The sequence below is a fragment of the Amblyomma maculatum genome, chromosome 7 (assembly GCF_055883805.1).
Source record: "Amblyomma maculatum isolate TAMU_Amacu chromosome 7, ASM5588380v1, whole genome shotgun sequence".
Taxonomy (NCBI): domain Eukaryota; kingdom Metazoa; phylum Arthropoda; class Arachnida; order Ixodida; family Ixodidae; genus Amblyomma; species Amblyomma maculatum.
This window is the reverse complement of record NC_139350.1, coordinates 129,858,299-129,877,250: the sequence shown is the minus strand read 5'-3', so window position 1 is coordinate 129,877,250 and position 18,952 is coordinate 129,858,299. Positions and strand designations below refer to the sequence as shown.

Below are 18,952 nucleotides of genomic sequence, written 5' to 3'. Positions count from 1 at the left end.
GCTAGCTTACGCTGGTGAATGAAAAGGCCCAGTACTCTAATTTCCTCTCTCTCGGGTATTGGTTCTGATCCAAGTCGCAATTCTATCTTGTCTGTGCATTTTTTGGAGGGACGAATATGGACGAATTCGGATTTTTTGGTGAGCACTGAAGGCCGCATTTTTTCGCGTACTCATTTACAGCGGTGGCTGCCTCCTGCAAGCTGGCCTCCATTTCTCCGAGAGAGCCCTGCGTGGCCCATATGGAGATGTCCGCGTACAACGCGTACTGCACACCCGAGACTTTCTCCAGGTGGACCGGGAGATTTTTCATTGCCATGTTGAAAGAAGCGGGGATAGCACCGCTCCTTGTGGTGTACCTCTCGTGCCTAATAGAAAGGGACCGTGGTCTGCGTTCTGGATCCTCACGTAGGCCTGTCTGTCTGAGAGGAAGTGTTTTATATACTCGAACGCGTTCTTTCCACACCCCGTCTCCGAAAGGTGTGTCAGGATGGCCTCGTGCGTCACATTATCGAAGGCTCCATTCAGATCTAGGGCCAGCACTATCTTATCCCCGTTCGGATGTTCTATCGGATTCAATATTTCTCTGCTAAGCTGTAGCAGGACGTCCTGAGCCGATTTATTTGGCCTGAAGCCATACATCGAGTCGGCGAAGACTCGCTTATTTTCAAGATGCTCGGAAAGTCCGTCTCTGACCATTGTTTCCATCAATTTGCCTACGCACAACGTGAGAGAAATGGGCCTGAGGTTTTCCGTATCTATGGCTTTGCCTGCCTTTGGGAGGAAAGTTATGAGTGCCGTCTTCCATTCGGTGGGAAGAGGAACTTCGCCCGTCCAGGTCGAATTGAAGTGCTCTAGCAGGGATTGGTACGCGTGGTCTGGTAGGTTTGCTAGGAGTTTTACCGTGATCCCATCCCTTCCTGGCGCGGTCCTGCGTTTCATTCTCGCTAGGGCTGCCTTGAGCTCGTAAAGTTTGAAAGGTTCATCTAGCTCAACATTTTCGTCTCCATTATACCTGTAAGCTTCTCCCCTTGGGTCTTGGGTCGTGCTCAAGTACTGGTCTCGGAGCTTCAGCGCTAACTGGGCCGTATTTCCTTGAAATGCGTGTATTGCTATCTGCAGGTGTTTCTGCGACTCGGTGCGCGTCTGGTTTGGATCAATGAGAGCTCGGAAGAGACGCCATGTGTTTTTGCCAGACATCTGCCTAGCTGCCGCGTTGCACCTCTCTACCCAGTTAGCGTCCGCGAGTTGCGCCGCGTATTCTGCCGCCTCTTTTGTTATCGCCGCGATCCGGGTTTTTAGCTTGCGGTTATGTTTCTGCCTGCGCCATCTTTTGACCATGCTGCGTCTGGCTTCCCAGAGGTGGAGGAGGTGGGTGTCCACATCCGTCACCGCCTCAGAGAGCTTTACCCGCGTTTCCGTCGAACGGAGACTGGTCAGCAGCTGTTTGGTCCAGGCTTGGTATCCCTGCTCCTGGATAGAACTAACATTATATTCTTTTCTAAATTTTGCCCAGTCCGGCATCCTAGTCTGCCCCGTCGGTCTGGTAAGGGGTTTAGTGCGGATCGCTATGTTGATCAGACAGTGGTCACTACCGAATGTTTCCTCCGTATTCGCCCACTCCACTCGCCTCGCGTTTTTTGAAAAAGTTAAGTCCGGACAAGTGTCCCTCTGCGCCGAGTTCCCAATACGCGTGGGGTACGCCGGGTCGGTGTGTAGGGTTAGGTCTAATGTGGACGCTGCCTCCGCTAGCTTCCGTCCTCGTATGTCCTCTCGGTTGTAGCCCCATGAGAGGCTCTGCGCATTGAAATCTCCTAACACTAGTAACGGATCTCGTCCCGCTTCCCTGACAGCCCTACTCAGGAGTGTGGAGAAGGTTACATTTTTTGCTTTAGGTGGGCAGTACACATTCAGGATGTGGAGCGGCGGATCATCCTTTTTTATGGGCAGGAGAGTCACCATCACGTATAAAAAGCTGGCTTGTAATTCCAGATCTATCAGATTTGCTGTGAAATTTTTGTGCACGAAGATGCATGTTAGGGGGTCGAGTTGGAACATTTTGTAGTTTGTGAGGCTCGCGTTCCCGCCTGGCTCCTGTACGGCTACCACTGCCGGAGTATGCTCGTACGTGGAAAGGTGCATCCTAAGGTCCGCTCTCTTAGTCTTTGATTTAAAGCCTCGACTATTCCACTGTGTTAAAATTATAGGACTCTCCTTAGTTCGTCCCGCCATGTTGTGCCTGAAGATTGTTATTCTGGAGGGGGAGCTGCTGCAGCTTCTCACCCTCACTGATCACCCTACGCATCTTGTGAGTTACGGGATTCGTGGGTCTCCTTGTGTTAGCATACTTGCGAATCGTCATCGCTTTCGCTATCTGTCGTGATACTATGGAGGGAGTGGATTCCTGTATCTTCCTCATCATAGCTTCTAGTTTGTTTTCCATGCTAGGCTCTGCGTCGCTTTCCATCGCCTCCTCTTGCCGAGGCGGCTGAGATTTAGCTAGTGCAGTTTCTAGTTTGCTGGTTAGTAGCTCTATTTGAGCTTTTAGGGCTGCTATCTGTTTTCTTAATTCAATTTCTACCAAATTTGGTGTAGGTGAAGAGGTAGTATTAGGAGGAGGAGGGGCGACCCCACTCACCGGCTGCTTCCCGTTCTTGACCATGCTGGCCCAGTTCCTCTCTTGATTTTTTTGTTTAGAATTTGGCTCCATGTTAATCGAAGGGGGTGAGAGATTCTCGCTCCTTCTTGTCTTTTTCTTGTTTTTCTTCTTTTTCTTGTTCTTGTTACTGGGTTGTTGCTGCTCGTTCCTTCGGAATTTCGCAGTGCAGTCTTTAGACTTCGTGGCGTGTTCGCCGCCACATACCGCACATTTTGGATTGCACCCGTGAGGGGCCCGCACCCCCTCCACAAACGGAGCTTGCGTTCCGCAGAGTCCGCAATTTTCTTGCCTCGGTGTCGGGCAGGCGTCTGCCCTATGTCCCACCGTGCCACACAGGTTACACGCTGGTATGGTGCGACGGTAAGTGGCTACCGGTATAACTTCCGCGTTATACAGCACAGCTCTGGGCTTGTACTTCCCTTCGAAGGTGACCCTTGCTTTGTTCGAAGTGCCGAACTTTCGGATCTCCAGGATTTTGCTCTCTCCGCGAAAGCTTCTCACCTTCCCTCGCAGGAATTCGGTGGTCTCCAGATTGGCCACAGGGATGACTCCGTGTACCACGTTGTCCTCACTTTGCTTTACGTGTCCACGCAGATAGAGGTCTTGCCCTTGCGTTCGGATTGCAAAGTCGCCGACCCGTCTGCCTGCCGCATGGATGCTTGACGTGCCCACAATGATCAGGTTTTGGTCCAGGGACACTGTGAAGAAAAAATTTTCTGCTTCAGCCTCCCCGACTAGCTGTCGTAGAGCTAGGCCCAACTCGCCGTGTTACAAGTTCTTCAGGTTTGTGGCCGTTAGTGGTTTGATGATTAGCACCACGTCGTCTGGTCTGAATCTGCACAGAAACTTGGGCTTCCATGCAGCTCTGACCTGCGTTGGGCTTCCGGTTGCGCGCTCACCGGGTTCTGAGTCGGGTTGCGCGTGGCGGCTTCCGTGTGCTGACGTGGCCTTCCTTTGCGCGCTGGCTTAGAGTTTCTGGGCTCGCTTTTCAAAAGCCCGGATCACATTTTCACTGCAGGCTTGCTCTCGACTGGTCTGTGGCAAGGTTGTCCATGCCATGCCTTCCGGGTCGTAGCCGCGTTGCTGGTTGGCGTTTGCCATGTTCGCCAGGAGCGGCCTTCCTGCCGTGGGACGCTGGCGTTCAGCCGATAGGCTGAGCCACGGCTCCACAACGGATAGGAGCAAAAGTGCTCCAAAAATTCGAAAACTCCGTCCACCGCGTTGAGAGTGGTCTCCCTGCGTTCCGGATGACTTGATGGCTCTTCAAGGTCCAATAGTTTGGGGATTCGACGCGTTGTTCCACCGCTACGGTCGAGAATCGCCGGAGCCGATGTTCCATGCGTCCGCTCGCTACGCGCGCTAGAAAAATTGAGCAGCGGTGTCGCGCCGCGTTTTCCAGGTTGCCAGACCACATAACTCCCAACGAGATGAGTTATCTCTGTTACCGCATGTATAATATGCCCTTTAAATTGCAGGACACTAGATTAAAAACAATCATCATGTAATTATACAGCGACATTCCCTCCAAAGTGTATTACTTTCGAACTTAATTTCGAACAGCAACATTGCGTGCGAAACACTACGCTCGAACGAGCACGATACATGCACGATACGTGAAGCACGTGGCCAACGTAGCTCCTTGTACGCGCGTACCAGCTTTCCCGAGGAAACAACGAAGTTCGGCCAAAAAGGTTCCGCCGAGATGTGCGGAGAGCAGAGCCATCTGTTGGCAAACCAAAAAACCAAAAAACAAAATGACACGTGACTGCACGCTGATTGGTGGACGCCGGCCGTGATGTCAGTGGACGCGCCGAAGCGTAGAACCACGCGGCGGCGCGATTTCGTAGTGGGAACTGGTGGGAACGCGTCAGAATGACGCGCGCGTCCCACCATCCGCGCGGCAGTCACGCCCTAAATCGCGCCATGCGGTTCCGGCTTGACACTTCACACATGAATGCGGCCCAAAATGAATCTCGCGACACTAAATGAGTCAAACACAAAATGAATCACACACAGTCGAACCGGACATTGTTAGTGAAAGTCCCCCGCGTGGGCAATTGAATGTCCTCACACATAGTTCACGCGCACTTCACTGTTCACATCACACATTGCACCAGGTACGCGGGAACATTCACGCGTCGCCGGAAGGCCATGGCTCTCAAGCGTGTGCTTGCTCTACGCCCCAAGTAACATTGGGGACCCGGGATAAAGGCCGGAATACATGGAGCGTTTTTGCCGCATCAAACCGGCGTTTTACTCCCGACGTTGCGCACTCGACGCCCCGCGTCAAACAAAAAACGCCCGCCGCCATAGAGAAAGGGATTCTCTATGCCGCCGCCTCCGATCTGGGCCTGCCAGATATTTGACGCGCCGGCGGTGCTGCGTTAGAGTCCCTAAAAGTATTAGCGGCGTCCCCTAGAACCAGAAGCTAATGCGGACGCAAGCCAATAGGAGCGCGGAAAGCTGGCGTTTGCGGTTTAAGCGGCCGCTGTCAACATGGCCGCCATAGCGGACGAGGTGTCAGGATGTTTGGCCGCAGAAATGTGATTATCGTGAAAATAAACGCTTAACCAAGCACGGAATGTCGCTTTTTTGGGGATTATACGACCTGCTCTAGGTCTCCAACCGGAAGCTACTGCGGACGCGAGCCAATAGGAGCGCGGAAGGCTGGCGTTTCCGGTTTAAGCGGCCGCTGTCAACATGGCCGCCATAGCCGACGAGGTGTGTGGACATTTGGCCGCATAAATGTGATTATCGTAAAAATAAACGCTTAACCAAGCCCGGAATGTCGCTTTTTGTGATTATACGACCTGCTCTCGGATCGTACTGCATTGTTTTCTCCCTGAAGCGAAATGTGTAAAAAAAACTGTTCCACTGGTATCCGAGCGGGCATTCCGATGTATACCTTCGTTCATTCGAGCGAGCCAAATCCTAGCGCTACGTATGTGCGCTTTCTACATTTAGCACAGTTGCGTTGAAATGATCCCTTTCGCGATTTTAACACAAGGGACAGCGTCGCTTCAGTCACGTACCTCGCTCTGCGGTTATTTCCGCTCGCTGATGTATTTTCTTTCGCATCGAGTCATCCGCCGCGGCACTCACGCCGCTTCGTCGTTCCATGTATCTCGAGCTGGGCGTCGCGTCGGCGTGGCAGTTTTCGACGAGCGAAAATCGTGGAAAAAAAACACCGCATGTATTCCGGCCTTAACGCGTCGGCGTTCCTATTGCTTGACTCTTTCCTATGAGTCACCGCCACATTGTAGTATCGTAGGGCCAGCGCCCATCGCGCGAGTTTTGCCCCGTTAGGCGTACTAGTAGTGATATAGCAGAGGGGCTTGTGATCAGATACCACGTTAATTTCTGCCCCGTACACCCAATGATCAAATTTCTTTAGTGCCCAGATAATGGCGAATGCTTTCCGCTCGATCGTAGAACAGCGGGTCTGCGTTGGCGTGAATCGATGGCTGGCAAACGCTATCGGCCTTTCCCATCCCTAGTCTCCCATCTGCGCGAGCCCCCGCTGCGACGTCGGACGCGTCGGTGAACAGCCAATATGGCCTTTTAATGTCGGGGGTTCTCAGCGTTGCAGCTTCGCACAGAGCTGACTTGAGCCTATCAAGCGTGTTTTGCGCTTCCTGGCTCCCCGGAATCGTGTTAGGTACACTCGCCTCGTTAAAGACGTGAGTGGTGCGGCAAACTCGGCGTAGCCTTCAACGTAATCGCGGTAGTAACCACATAAGCCTAGCAGAATTCGGAGCTGTTTCTTCGTTGCGGGGGGCACGAGGTCTTGAATGGACGATATCTTTTCTGGATCGGGTCCATGGGTTCCGCCTCCCACTATGTGTCCTATAGGTACTTAATGTGCGCCTGTGCGACCTGACACTTTTCCTGGCTCACTTTAAGCTTGGCGTCGCTCAACAAATCAAAAATGATTTTGAAGTGCTGCAAGTGTTCGGCCCACGAGGAGGAGAAAATGGCGATGTCATCGAGGTATGCGGCCGTGTAAGCCTGATATTTCGAGAGGAGGGTGTTCATTATCCGTTGAAAGGTGGCCGCGGCATTTTTTAGCCCGAACGGCATGACGCACCAAGCATATTGTCCCTCATGGGTTACGAAAGCGGTCGGGTGTTGGCTCTCCGGAGCTACCGGCACTTGCCAGTATCCGCGTCGCAAGTCGATAAGAGTAATATACCTAGCACAGCCCACCATCATGATTATTTAGGGGATGTCATTGGAAAGGCATCCATGCGCCGTCTTGGTGGGCTGTTCGTGCGACCTCGTCCGCCCAGAGGTTGCCCGCTATGCCGCTGTGTGTCCTTGAATCCATTGGGGGATGATGTCATATCCCCCATTAATTGCATAGTGATGAATTTATCGTATTTCTGCATGGGCTACATTGCGAAGAGCTGCCTTTAAGGTTTGCAGGGCTGCTTTTGAATCTGTGAAAATAGACCACCGCTGAGGACTCTACTGACTGGTATACCTAATAGCGACACGTAGAGCGGTTAGTTCTGCGGCTGTTGAAGAAGTACGGTGAATTGTCCTAACTTTTATTTCTGTAGTATTTAAGGGTATGACCATGGAGCCTGAAGAACTCACGGCATTCACTAAACCGTCGGTGTAGACGTGCATACGATTTGCATGGTACTCATGGAAGTATTCAAGAGTGACTGTTTTAGCTCCGTCGGCGATCGCTCGGCATTCTTCCTGATGCCGGGTATTGAAAGAAGCACGTGTGGTTGATGCAGACTTCATAGTGGAGAGGACGGTCTAGATGTGGGTGTAAACTGGGACGGCAGAATATCGCGATGCGCATCAACGGTCTCTGTAAACGATGGACGAGGCCTGGTAATAGAAAGATTGGCCAAATGATGACTGGGAATCCGAGAAATGCGTTGGAAATGTGCCCTTAGGGCGTCAACTGTTAGGTACGCAGATATGCGATGCTCCTCTGAAATTAAAATGGTAGCAGCCGTAGAGGCACATTTCGGCAATCCCAGGCAGGTTCGCAGAGCTTGAGCTTGAACGCACTGTAGAATTCCTAAGTTGGTTTTCCTGATATTTCCAAGTGCAGATAAGCTGTACCGAAGAAATCCCATAAATAATGCACGGTACAGCTGGAGCATCGACCGCATGGACGCTCCCCATGACTTTCCCCCAATAAAGGCAAGTACGGGAGCAATTGCTGTCAGCCTCTTTTTCAAGAATGAAATATGGGGAGTCCACGAAAGATTTCGGTCGATGATCCCTCCCAGAAAGCGATGGCTGCTTTCGTAGGGTATTGCTTTACCATCAATGCGTACGGAGTAAGGTGACATGTTCTTGCGTGTAAATGCAACTAGCGAACACTTTTCAGTTGATATCTGTAGACCTTGCAGGTGGAGGTAGGCCGCAACTATACTTGCCACCTTTTGAAGCCTCGCTCTAACCTGTAGGCGCGTAAGTCCTGATGCCCAGGTACAGATGTCATCTGCATATATTGAAAGTTGTGCCGACTGTGGTATCAAGTCGACGAGCCCGACAAGGGTAAGATTGAAGAGCGTTGGGCTTAGTACTCCGCCCTGTGGGACCCCACGGGAAGTGAAATGAGATGTTGGGATATGCATCCTCAGTCTGCATAAAGTGAGATCTGTTGGACAAATAACTGCGTATCCAGCAAAAAACACGACCGCCAAGCTCGGCAGCTTCCAGAGCGTCCAAAATGCCTGGTGAGTGACGTTGTCATATGCCATCTTTATATCCAGGAACAACGCCGCGGGTAAGCGCTTCAAAATTTTTTGGCGTTGTACAGATGATACCAGGTCCACCACGTTGTCAAATGAAGAGCGTCCACGTCGGAACCCTGACAATATCCGGATATATGTGGTAGCGCTCCAGGTACCACTCAATACGTTTAAGCAGCATTCTTTCGAGTACTTTACCAACGCAACTAGTCAGTGCAATTGGACGGTATGATGTCAAGTCCAGAGGCGATTTGCCAGGTTTCAGGAGCCGAACTAAACAACTGTACTTCCACTCGTCTGGAACTGTACCCTCACTCCATCATTTGTTGTAATATTCCAAAAGAGCGTGTCTAGCTTCTTGCCCAAGATTTCCTAGCGCGGTGTATGTTACATAGTCAGGACTCGACAATGACCGTCTGCAAGAAGCCAGTGCAGCGTCAAGTTCCTCCACGGAGAAGGGAAGGTCTATTCGTGAATGCCGTGAAGCTGGGATATCGTTGAAATGTAGCGTTGCCGTTGGAGTCGATTGGCCTGCTACCCTAGCGTAGAAATCTTCTGCTACCTCGACCTCACCACGTCTTTAGTAGAGTGCGAAAGATTTGAATGCGTAGAGCTGTTTAGATGTTCGAAGACCACGAACGACATTCCCGATGCGTGATAAAGGCTTGCGGGGATCAAGCGTTTTACAGAATGACCGCCAACGTTTTGCCTGGGGGGCTTGAATTCTGCGCTGAATTTTCTTTTGCATGCGCCTCGCATCTCTGAGGTCGAGGCGCGACCTCTTGCGTCGGTATCTACGCTGTGCCCTCCGTAGCAATGATCGCAGGCGCTGTAATTCCGTATCAAACTCTGTGTAGGTAGGTATTGGGGTGAAGAAAGACGTCGCATTTATTATGGCCTCCTTAATTTTCTCTTCAATACCTGCAGAGAGGCCTGCTGTGCAAGCATCTTTCATAAGTGCTTCAAATGCCGACCAGTCGATGTGGCGCATTCGTGGGACAGAAGTGGATGTGGAAAGGCCATTAATTTATTTATTTTATTTATTCGATACTGTCAATCCCATCAGGGATCGTAACAGGGAGGGCATTCAAAATATGACACGAGATTATACAAAAGAAGAGATATGAATAGCAATTCAACAAGAATGAGGAGCATGTAACATGATTTTGGCGGAAAAATAAAACCACAAGTGAAAACACAAACGGAAGGAATAACTTCGTAGTGACATAAGAACTCAATAATTACTGTGATATAAGTAGTTAATTTTCCACACGTGCATTGAAAAAATTTAATGATTGGTTAGTAAGATCTTATGTGTTCAAGGTGTTTCATTCGCGTATAGCACGAGGAAAGTATGAATATTTGAAATTGTCAGTATGGAATGAAACCTCGTTATGAGTGTGTATGTGATTATTACGTGTTTGTCGCGTTTGTGATTTTGATATGTATCTTGAAGTGTCGATTTTTAATTGATTGTGTATGAGTTGGTAGATGGTTTTAAGGCGCGCTAGTTTTGCTCTGTTTTGAAGGCTTAGTAGTCCTGCGTGTTTGAGTATAGTTCTGTTGGTTAATCTGTCAACCTGTGTTTGTTAAATATACATCGGACCGCCTTCCTCTGCACTGCTTCTATTTGTTTAATAAGCTTGTTAGTGAAAGGAAACCAAACAACATTAGCATATTCTAGAATTGGTCTGACATATGTCTTACAGGCAAGTAGCTTTGTTTCCGATGGTGCTAGTTTCATCACATAAGTAGGAATGTGGTCGCTTCCGTGCGTTTCTATATCTGCAAACCATTGGACGTTGCTGATAAGGCATCGAGACACAAAAGCTAAATCAAGACAGCTGCTGTAAGTTGCCCCTCGAATAAAGGTCGGTGTACCGTCACTAAGACACTGCAGGTCATGATCAGAGGCGAAGGACGCAAGCTTTCTTCCCTTGAGGTTCATTCGAACACTTCTCCACATGGTGTGATGAGCGTTAAAGTCTCCTATGATGATCCAAGGCCCAGGTGTAATCACCATCAAGTCGCTCAATCGTGTGACATCAAAACGACTTGATGGCGACATTACGCACCCACAAGAGGAGGAGGAGGAGGAAAAAACTCTATTTAAACAAAAAAATATAAACACTCCCAGGAGGACCTCTTAGTCCAGGAGCCCTCTGGCGGTTCCTTCTAGCTTAGCCCACTCGACCAGACGCAACTGATCTGCAGGTTGCGTGGCTAGAAGGGCAGCCTCCCAGGGGGAGGGGGTGGGGTGTTTGACGGGAAGAACGCGTATGGGATGTGGGCATTCCCATAAGTAATAGTGGAGGGTGGGTGGGGTGGCGTTGCATGTGGTGCAGTATGGTGGGAAGTCCGTGGGGTGAAAGATGTGGGCAAATTGAGGAGATGGAAACGAATGTGTCTGGAGTTGTCGCCAGTACGTGCTGTCGATGTGAGAAAGCATGTGATGTGGTGGCGGGTACGTGGCGCGGCAACGACGATAGTAGTGAATAATTGTATTGTAGTCAAGAGGTTCGATGGGGGTGTATAATGATGGTTTGGGGAGGACATACACCGGCGCCCGGAAGCTTAGTTCTCGGGCAAGCGCATGAGCGCGCTCATTTCCGAGGACGTCCTCGTGCCCAGGAACCCATGTGATGGTGATGGGATCGGGAGGGTAGGTAGAGCAGATAATATTTTAGCAGATGAGTGTGGCAGGGTTCCTTGCAGTAGATATCTGTATGCTGTTTGAGAGTCTGTGCATATTGTGGTGTGCTGAGTCTGCAACTGACCGATGTGTGCAATAGCAAGTGTAATGGCCAAGCATTCGGCCTCGGCGATGCTAGTGCAGTGGATGGAGGCGGCATTGAATGTTGAGCGGCGAGTCTCCGTGAATACAGCAGTGCAGATGTGAGGATTGTCCGGATTGTGTGAAGCATCCGTGCAGATGATGTCCTGGCATGTAGAGTACAGTTTGGAAAAATGTGGTGTTCGGGATCCATATTTCGTGGGAGGGATTTGAGCTCGAGGAGGCTCCGCAGATGCGGAGGGATGGCTATATGAGTATGAGGTGAGGGATCAGGGGTATTGTAGCCCATTGAGCGCAAGGGATGAGTGCCTTTAGATTTTGTGCGAAGTCGACATTGTTGGCTGGAGAGGTGCGCCTCTATGATCTCCTCAACATTGTTATGAATGCCTAATTGAAGGAGCCGAATCGTACTGGTATGACGAGGAAAATGGAGGGTAGCTTTAACAGCTGAGCGGTGTAGGACGTTAAGTTTATTGGGTGTGGTTTTGGTGATGTGATGGTAGGGGAGGTGGTAAGCTAGTCGACTAACGATAAGGGCATGTACGAGTCTTAAAGTGTCATTTTCCTTGAGGCCAGGATTGTGGCTTGAAACGCGACGAATGAGATGTGTGATCCGGTTGATTTGGCGCTGCAGGAGGTGTATGGTGTAGGTGGCTCTAGTTTCCTGTTGAATGTGGAGACCCAGCAGTCGGAACCGTGGTACTTTGGGAATCGGAGCGTTGTCAATGAGTACGGTAATGTTTGGGGCATGTGGGGAAGGCTTGATGACTAGGAGCTCAGATTTCTGCAGTGCACACGCAAGACCTATACCCTGTGTATATGTGTGGATGGCATCTGTAGCGAGTTGCAAAGTATGTTCAACTTGGCCACGGCAACCCTTAGTAGTCCATAGTGTAATGTCGTCTGCGTATATTGCGTGCTGAAGGTCAGGTATAGTTTCGAGTATCCGGGCTAGGGGAGTTAGGGCGATGTTAAAGAGGATGGGTGAGAGGATTTAACCCTGCGGTGTGCCTCGGTTCGGTAAATAGATAAGCTGGGGAGGTGTAGGACCCGAGTGTGATATGAGCCACGTGCGTTTTGTTAGGAATGCCTCAAAGTATAGCGCCAGATGCTTAGCCCGCAGTTAGTTGTGGAAGGGTAGACAGAGTGTGGTCATGGCTCACGTTGTCAAATACCTTTTGTATATTACCGGGAAACCTTCAAAACTGTATTTGTTGTTTTTAAAAGCCGCCGGCATGCGGGCTTATCACTGTGATCCTGGCACGCGTATCAATTCTGAATATTGTGTTTGTTCATGCTCGTTGTCGCGATACGACGCGTTATCATTTTCATTGTCGCGAAAGATGCGCCGAGATCTGTCTCGAAGATTCCGATCACTAGCGTATGTTTCCACAATGTTCCAGGTTGTGCTACTAGCAGTTTGCGATGTTATCTAGATTATTCTGAGCAGCCTTTAAATTCAGCGTTGACGAGTGTGGCGGGCATTCTTTGTTCGACGATCGACGAGCACGTTTGTTGCTATCGCCGCCGCCGAGTTGCTTAGTTCTTTTGCGGGCGCAAGTCAGCCTAACAAAGAGTTTCTTCTGTGCAATCACCGACTCTTCGTTTGTGTCATCGACCCTGGTCACCACCACGTGACATCTGGTGGAGGTGCTGCCTTTGATCCTTCAAGCTAAGACCCCAGCCTTGTTCCTGTTACTCTGGAGGACAAGCAAACAGGCTACCGAACCAGTCGCCGGCTTCAAGGGCTCCAACCTGAACACGGTCTGCTGCCGGACCCCATTCGATCTCGGAAGGCATCGACGCTGACAATGGCCCAGCCTACAGCACCAGTTGTTTTCTTCCAACCCCGTGAGCCCCCCTGCTTCCATGGACGACCGGATGAAGACGCGGGAGACTGGATGGATTTTTTCGACCGTGTGGTTGATTTCAACGGCTGGAACGACACGGCGAAAATCAGGCAAGTCTACTTTGTTCTTCAAGATCATGCCAGAGTTTGGTTCGAAAATCACGAGACTTCTTTCAAGGATTGGGAGATATTCAAAGCACAGTTTTGATGGCATTCGCAAGTTCTGTCCGAAAAGAAAGAGGTCAGGCCCTCCTCCAATCAAGAATTCAACTTCCAAACAAGCCCGTCCTGCTCTACGTAGAGGAGATGAAGCGCCTGTTTCACCGCGCCGACCCTACTATGACCGAAGATGAGAGAGTGAAATTCTTAATTCGAGGTGTTAAAGAGTCGCTTTTTGCAGGGCTTGTCCAGAACCCGCTGAAAACTGTGGAAGAATTTGAAAGTGAAGCAGCAACCATCGATAAGACGTTGGACACCCGGATGCGCCACTATGAGCGACCACTTCAACCAGACTACTCAAACCACTACCCCAGCGCATCTTCAAGCGGAGAAAACCTTCGGGACCTCATCCGGGAGATCGTGCGAGAAGAGCTCCTCCGATTGCTGCCATCATCGCAACAACCCCAGGTGGCGACGCTCGCGGACGTTGTCCGTGAAGAAGTCCAGCAGGCGCTGGGCGTTCCTCAAGCGACGGTTGCATCTGTTCCAGCACAAGAGGCAAGAGCGATGAACTACGCTGCTGCATTACTTCGCCCTGCGCACCGACGTGATGACTTTCTAAGCCCTCGCCACTACCGTCCTGTTCCTGAAAGCCGCCCATTGGTCCCCGCCCGCCAAGCCTACCAACGACCCCCAAGCCTCAGGAAGTGTGACGCCTGGAGGACAGCAAACAACCGGCCATTATGCTTCCACTGCGGTGAGGCCGGCCACATTCTGCGCCACTGCCCGTACCGACGAATCGGTCTCCGCGGATTTGCAGTCGACGCTCCACGATCACGCCCAGGTGAACGACCGCAAGAAATCGACAACTATCTGCGCAGCGGTGAGATTGCGCCACGAAGCCATCGGTTCAGGTCCCCATCGCCGTACAGGGCCCGCTTTGCGTCGCCAGGCCGTAACTACGACGAGAGTGTGCGCGGAAGGTCCCCAAGCCCGCGCAGGGGAACTAAATAGAGCAACCTTTGGAGGTAAGGTTGCTTCACGGCGAAAACACGAAGATCCTTAAACGCCAACGATGAGTGACGACGACGCAGCCATTAAATCACCAATCCACAAGACAACGTCGACAAGATCACGACCAGACTTCAAGTTGTCATCGCCGCCCAGCGACGTTACGACGGTGTGCCCAGTCCGCGACTTCAGCACAAGACGAAGCAGAGATCGAACACCGAAGCCAACGTGCAATACTAGGATGCGAACAAGCGACCTTGAGGTTGCTGTCGACGGACGCATGGTTACCGCCCTAATAGACACCGGTGTCGACTACTCTGTCATCAGTGGAGCTTTCGCCGCCCAGCTCAAGAACGTGACGACGACTTGGGACGGCCCGCTAATCCGCACCGCTGGTGGTAGCCTTATTACGCTGTCGGGGCGATGCACCACAAGGGTTATAGTAAATGGACGTACCTACCCTACCAGCTTCGTCGTTCTACAGCACTGTTCCCGCGATGTGATTCTGGGCATGGATTTTCTGAACGAACATCGAGCGATCATCTACCTCCGATCCAAGCTCATCAAGCTGTCGGCCGACAAAGCCACACCTGCTACGAGAACTTCGACGCATCAAGTCGCTCTCAACGTCCTCGACGGAGAATTGACCGTACCGCCCCGATCAAGTGTCATCGTCCCTGTGGTTACAACAGAAGTCGAATTCACGGGAGGGGTTGTCGAAGGAAACACTCAGTTGTTACTGGATAGAAGACTTGGCATTGCAAGAGGCATCGTCCGTTTATATCATGGACAAGCTGATGTGCTCGTCACGAACTTCACCGACGAATACCGGCACCTGAACAAGGGCATGACGATTGCTTTTCTTGACGAGCTAGCGGACACCCGAGAAGTCTTCGCGCTCCCCAGCCAACTTGAAGACGATGCACCCAACCAAGCCCAGCAGCCCAATTTCGACACTAATCCAGCGCTCCCCCGAGACAGACAAGACCGGATTCGCACTCTTCTTGAAAACTACAGCGAGTGCTTTTTTCAGCGTCGAAGGTGCGGCAAACTTTGTTGGCAAAGCATGGCATCATCAGCGGAGGCTCCGGGAGGTGAGGGACGCCTTGGCTGGGAGTGAGCAACGCCGGCTGCTGTACCGGTGTCCTCATGTTCTACGACACTGCCCCGTAGACTCCCTGCTGTTCTCGAACCGGTTCCGGGGATTGAACGACCACTCGGCCACTTGCTACGTCCAGGAGGTACCTCCAAAGCTCGCACCACCGTCCACTTGCATCGCCCAGGAGGTTTACCTCAACGCCACCACAAACGCCAACGTTGCTTCAGCTCACGCTTCAACGGCAGGTCGTCCATTGCGGCCACCAAGACCAGCTCATTGCAAGCCGAGCGCCATCTCAACGCCGGCGCCATTGCCTGGACCCACGAAACGCGTCGCCCGCTTCGAACTGTAAGCTCGAACGCCATCTCTTAATGTGAAGCATCGTGTCTGCCATTAGTCTTTGTAGATTGTGTTATTGTTTTGTTAATTTTGTTTGCGAGTTAGCGTCTGTCTGTCTGTCTGTCTGTCTGTCTGTCTGTCTGTGTGTGTGTGTGTGTGTGTGTGTGTGTGTGTGTGTGTGTGTGTGTGTGTGTGTGTGTGTGTGTGTGTGTGTGTGTGTGTGTGTGTGTGTGTGTGTGTGTGTGTGTGTGTGTGTGTGTGTGTGTGTGTGTGTGTGTGTGTGTGTGTGTGTGTGTGTGTGTGTGTGTGTGTGTGTGTGTGTGTGTGTGTGTGTGTGTGTGTGTGTGTGTGTGTGTGTGTGTGTGTGTGTGTGTGTGTGTGTGTGTGTGTGTGTGTGTGTGTGTGTGTGTGTGTGTGTGTGTGTGTGTGTGTGTGTGTGTGTGTGTGTGTGTGTGTGTGTGTGTGTGTGTGTGTGTGTGTGTGTGTGTGTGTGTGTGTGTGTGTGTGTGTGTGTGTGTGTGTGTGTGTGTGTGTGTGTGTGTGTGTGTGTGTGTGTGTGTGTGTGTGTGTGTGTGTGTGTGTGTGTGTGTGTGTGTGTGTGTGTGTGTGTGTGTGTGTGTGTGTGTGTGTGTGTGTGTGTGTGTGTGTGTGTGTGTGTGTGTGTGTGTGTGTGTGTGTGTGTGTGTGTGTGTGTGTGTGTGTGTGTGTGTGTGTGTGTGTGTGTGTGTGTGTGTGTGTGTGTGTGTGTGTGTGTGTGTGTGTGTGTGTGTGTGTGTGTGTGTGTGTGTGTGTGTGTGTGTGTGTGTGTGTGTGTGTGTGTGTGTGTGTGTGTGTGTGTGTGTGTGTGTGTGTGTGTGTGTGTGTGTGTGTGTGTGTGTGTGTGTGTGTGTGTGTGTGTGTGTGTGTGTGTGTGTGTGTGTGTGTGTGTGTGTGTGTGTGTGTGTGTGTGTGTGTGTGTGTGTGTGTGTGTGTGTGTGTGTGTGTGTGTGTGTGTGTGTGTGTGTGTGTGTGTGTGTGTGTGTGTGTGTGTGTGTGTGTTAAATGTGCGTCCGTGTGGGTACGGCTGGCATCTAGTTCATGCTTTCGGCCTGAGCGTTCACCGGAGATCCATGACAAAGAAAGAAGTGGCGAGCCTGCCAGGATGCATTTTCTTGTTTATTTTCTATTTGTCTCCGATCTTTCGGATGTCTCGAAGGCAGATAGTATGGACTTGGCGAAGACATCAGAGGTGACTCTCAAGCTAGGGCTAAGCAGAGGAGGCGATGAGTCTCTATGAGCAAGAAGTGAAAAGGCTCAGGATGAAAGAGCACGGACACTTGAAGATGCCCGTGAAGATGCGCGTGAAGCCGCGGAGCGACAGCAGAAAGCAGCGCGTGAAGCCGTGGAACGAGAAGCAGAAATCAGTGCGAAAGAAGCGAAGGAATCGGAGGAACGTGAAATAAGAATTGAACGAGAGAAGGAGTTTTTGCTGTGAAAACAGCAGCAGTTGTTCGAAGAACGCGAGAGGAGCACGGATGACGATCGGGGCTCCGAGGTAGGAATAGGAATGCCTAAATCGACGAGAGTTTGTCCGAGGAAGCTGAAGGCTCCTTTTGATGACAAAAAAGATGACTTGGATGCATATCTGCAACAATTTGAGCGGATAGCTTTAGGGCAAGGTTGGGAGCGCTGTGAATGGGCAACAACGTTGAGTATGTGTTTAGTCGGGGAAGCGCTGAATGTATTTGGTAGGATGCCTGCGTCTGATTCCATGGATTATGATAAAGTCAAGAAGGCACTTTTTCAAAGATTCAGGCTAACAGCGGGGGGGTTTCGTGAGAGATTCCGCACCACGAAACCTGAGGATTCTGAAACCGCTAAGCAGTTTTCTTGTCGGCTGGCCAATTATTTCGACAGATGGCTTGAGATGTCGAACACAGAAAAGTGTTTTGAAGGCGTTCATGACAAACTGGGGACAGAGTAGTTCCTACTATACTGCAGTCCAAATCTAGCGGTATTCCTGAAAGAAAGTTGTGTTCATTAGAAGAGGTTGCCGAGAATGCAGACCGATTTCTTGAAGTTCAAAGTCTCAGGAATATGAGTAAGGGGAACGAAAAAAATCAGAAGGTTTCAGAATTAAATTTAGCAAAATCAAGACCCTCCGGCGGGGAGTTTAAGGCGCCAATCAGGTGTTTCCTCTGTAACAGGGTGGGACACCATGCAGTTGACTGTAGATCTAGCAGTGCGGCCCGGAAGACGCAGGTCGTGTGTCGAGGTTGCAACAGGATAGGGTATACTGTGGAAGAATGCCAATATGGAACGCAGGACCGAGCTGCATGTGTGGTTGATTTAAAGAAAGAACTTATCACACCAGCCAAAGTTCTACAGCTCAAAGAGGAGCAAACGCCACTGTACAATGAAGTGGAGAGTTGAACGTCCAAGTCGAAAACAGCAATGCCAGAGGTAGTTGGACAAATATAGGACCGTCATATATTGGAACTTAGGCACAGTAGAGCCAATAGAGTTCTGGTTCGGAGAAGCCTAGTGAGGAACGAAGACCTAACAGGGGAAGCGTCCGCTGTCACCCTGGTGGACAGCACGGTTAGGCACCTGCCGGAAGCCAGGATTCTAGTGTCAACCTCCTATTATACCGGAGAGCTATTGGCAAAATGCGTAGAGCAACCAATTTATGATCTCATGTTGGAAAACATTTCGGGTGCAGAAAGCGTCAATGACCCTGATCCTGAGTGGAGGATGATCGATGTTGGGAAGCACCAAAACGAGGAAAGGCCCACGACTGGCCAGCAAGGGGATGGTGCAGTCGGTTTCTCGTCGGCAGTAGAGACACAAGCGCAAGAGACAGCCAGAGCGACGCAACGGCCGCTCTACTCCCGTTGCGATCTGTCTGAAAGTAACATCGGGCGAAATGGCAATTAAGCGAAGAGAAGATTCGAGCTTCCAAGCCTGTTTCAAGAAAGTAGGGGAAATGCAGAAAAAAGAGACGTAAGTCGTACTTCGTTTCAATTTCAATTGGTAGGTGGTCTTCTTCACAGGAAATGCATTTTTAGCTCAGGAAGGCAGGTCCAACAGCTTGTGTTACCGAAAGATCTGCGAGAGACGGTTTTACGCTTAGGACACGACACCATCATGGCCGGACATCAGGGGGTTCAGAAGACGGTGTCCAGAATCACCGAGAAGTTATTTTGGCCAGGCGTCCAAAGCGACGTTAAACGCTTCATTAGGTCGTGTGACGTTTGCCAACGCACAATCCCAAAGGGCAGAGTTAGTCCCGTACCACTGGGCAAGATGCCAGCTATCGGCCTACCGTTTCATAGAGTGGCTA

The 18,952-nt window shown here is 50.8% G+C and overlaps 1 pseudogene; it reads left to right on the top strand.

Moving 5' to 3' along the window:
* The first annotated feature begins 16,834 nt into the window (after positions 1 to 16,834).
* Positions 16,835 to 18,546, top strand: LOC146184724 (uncharacterized; annotated as a pseudogene).
* The last annotated feature ends 406 nt before the right edge of the window (positions 18,547 to 18,952 follow it).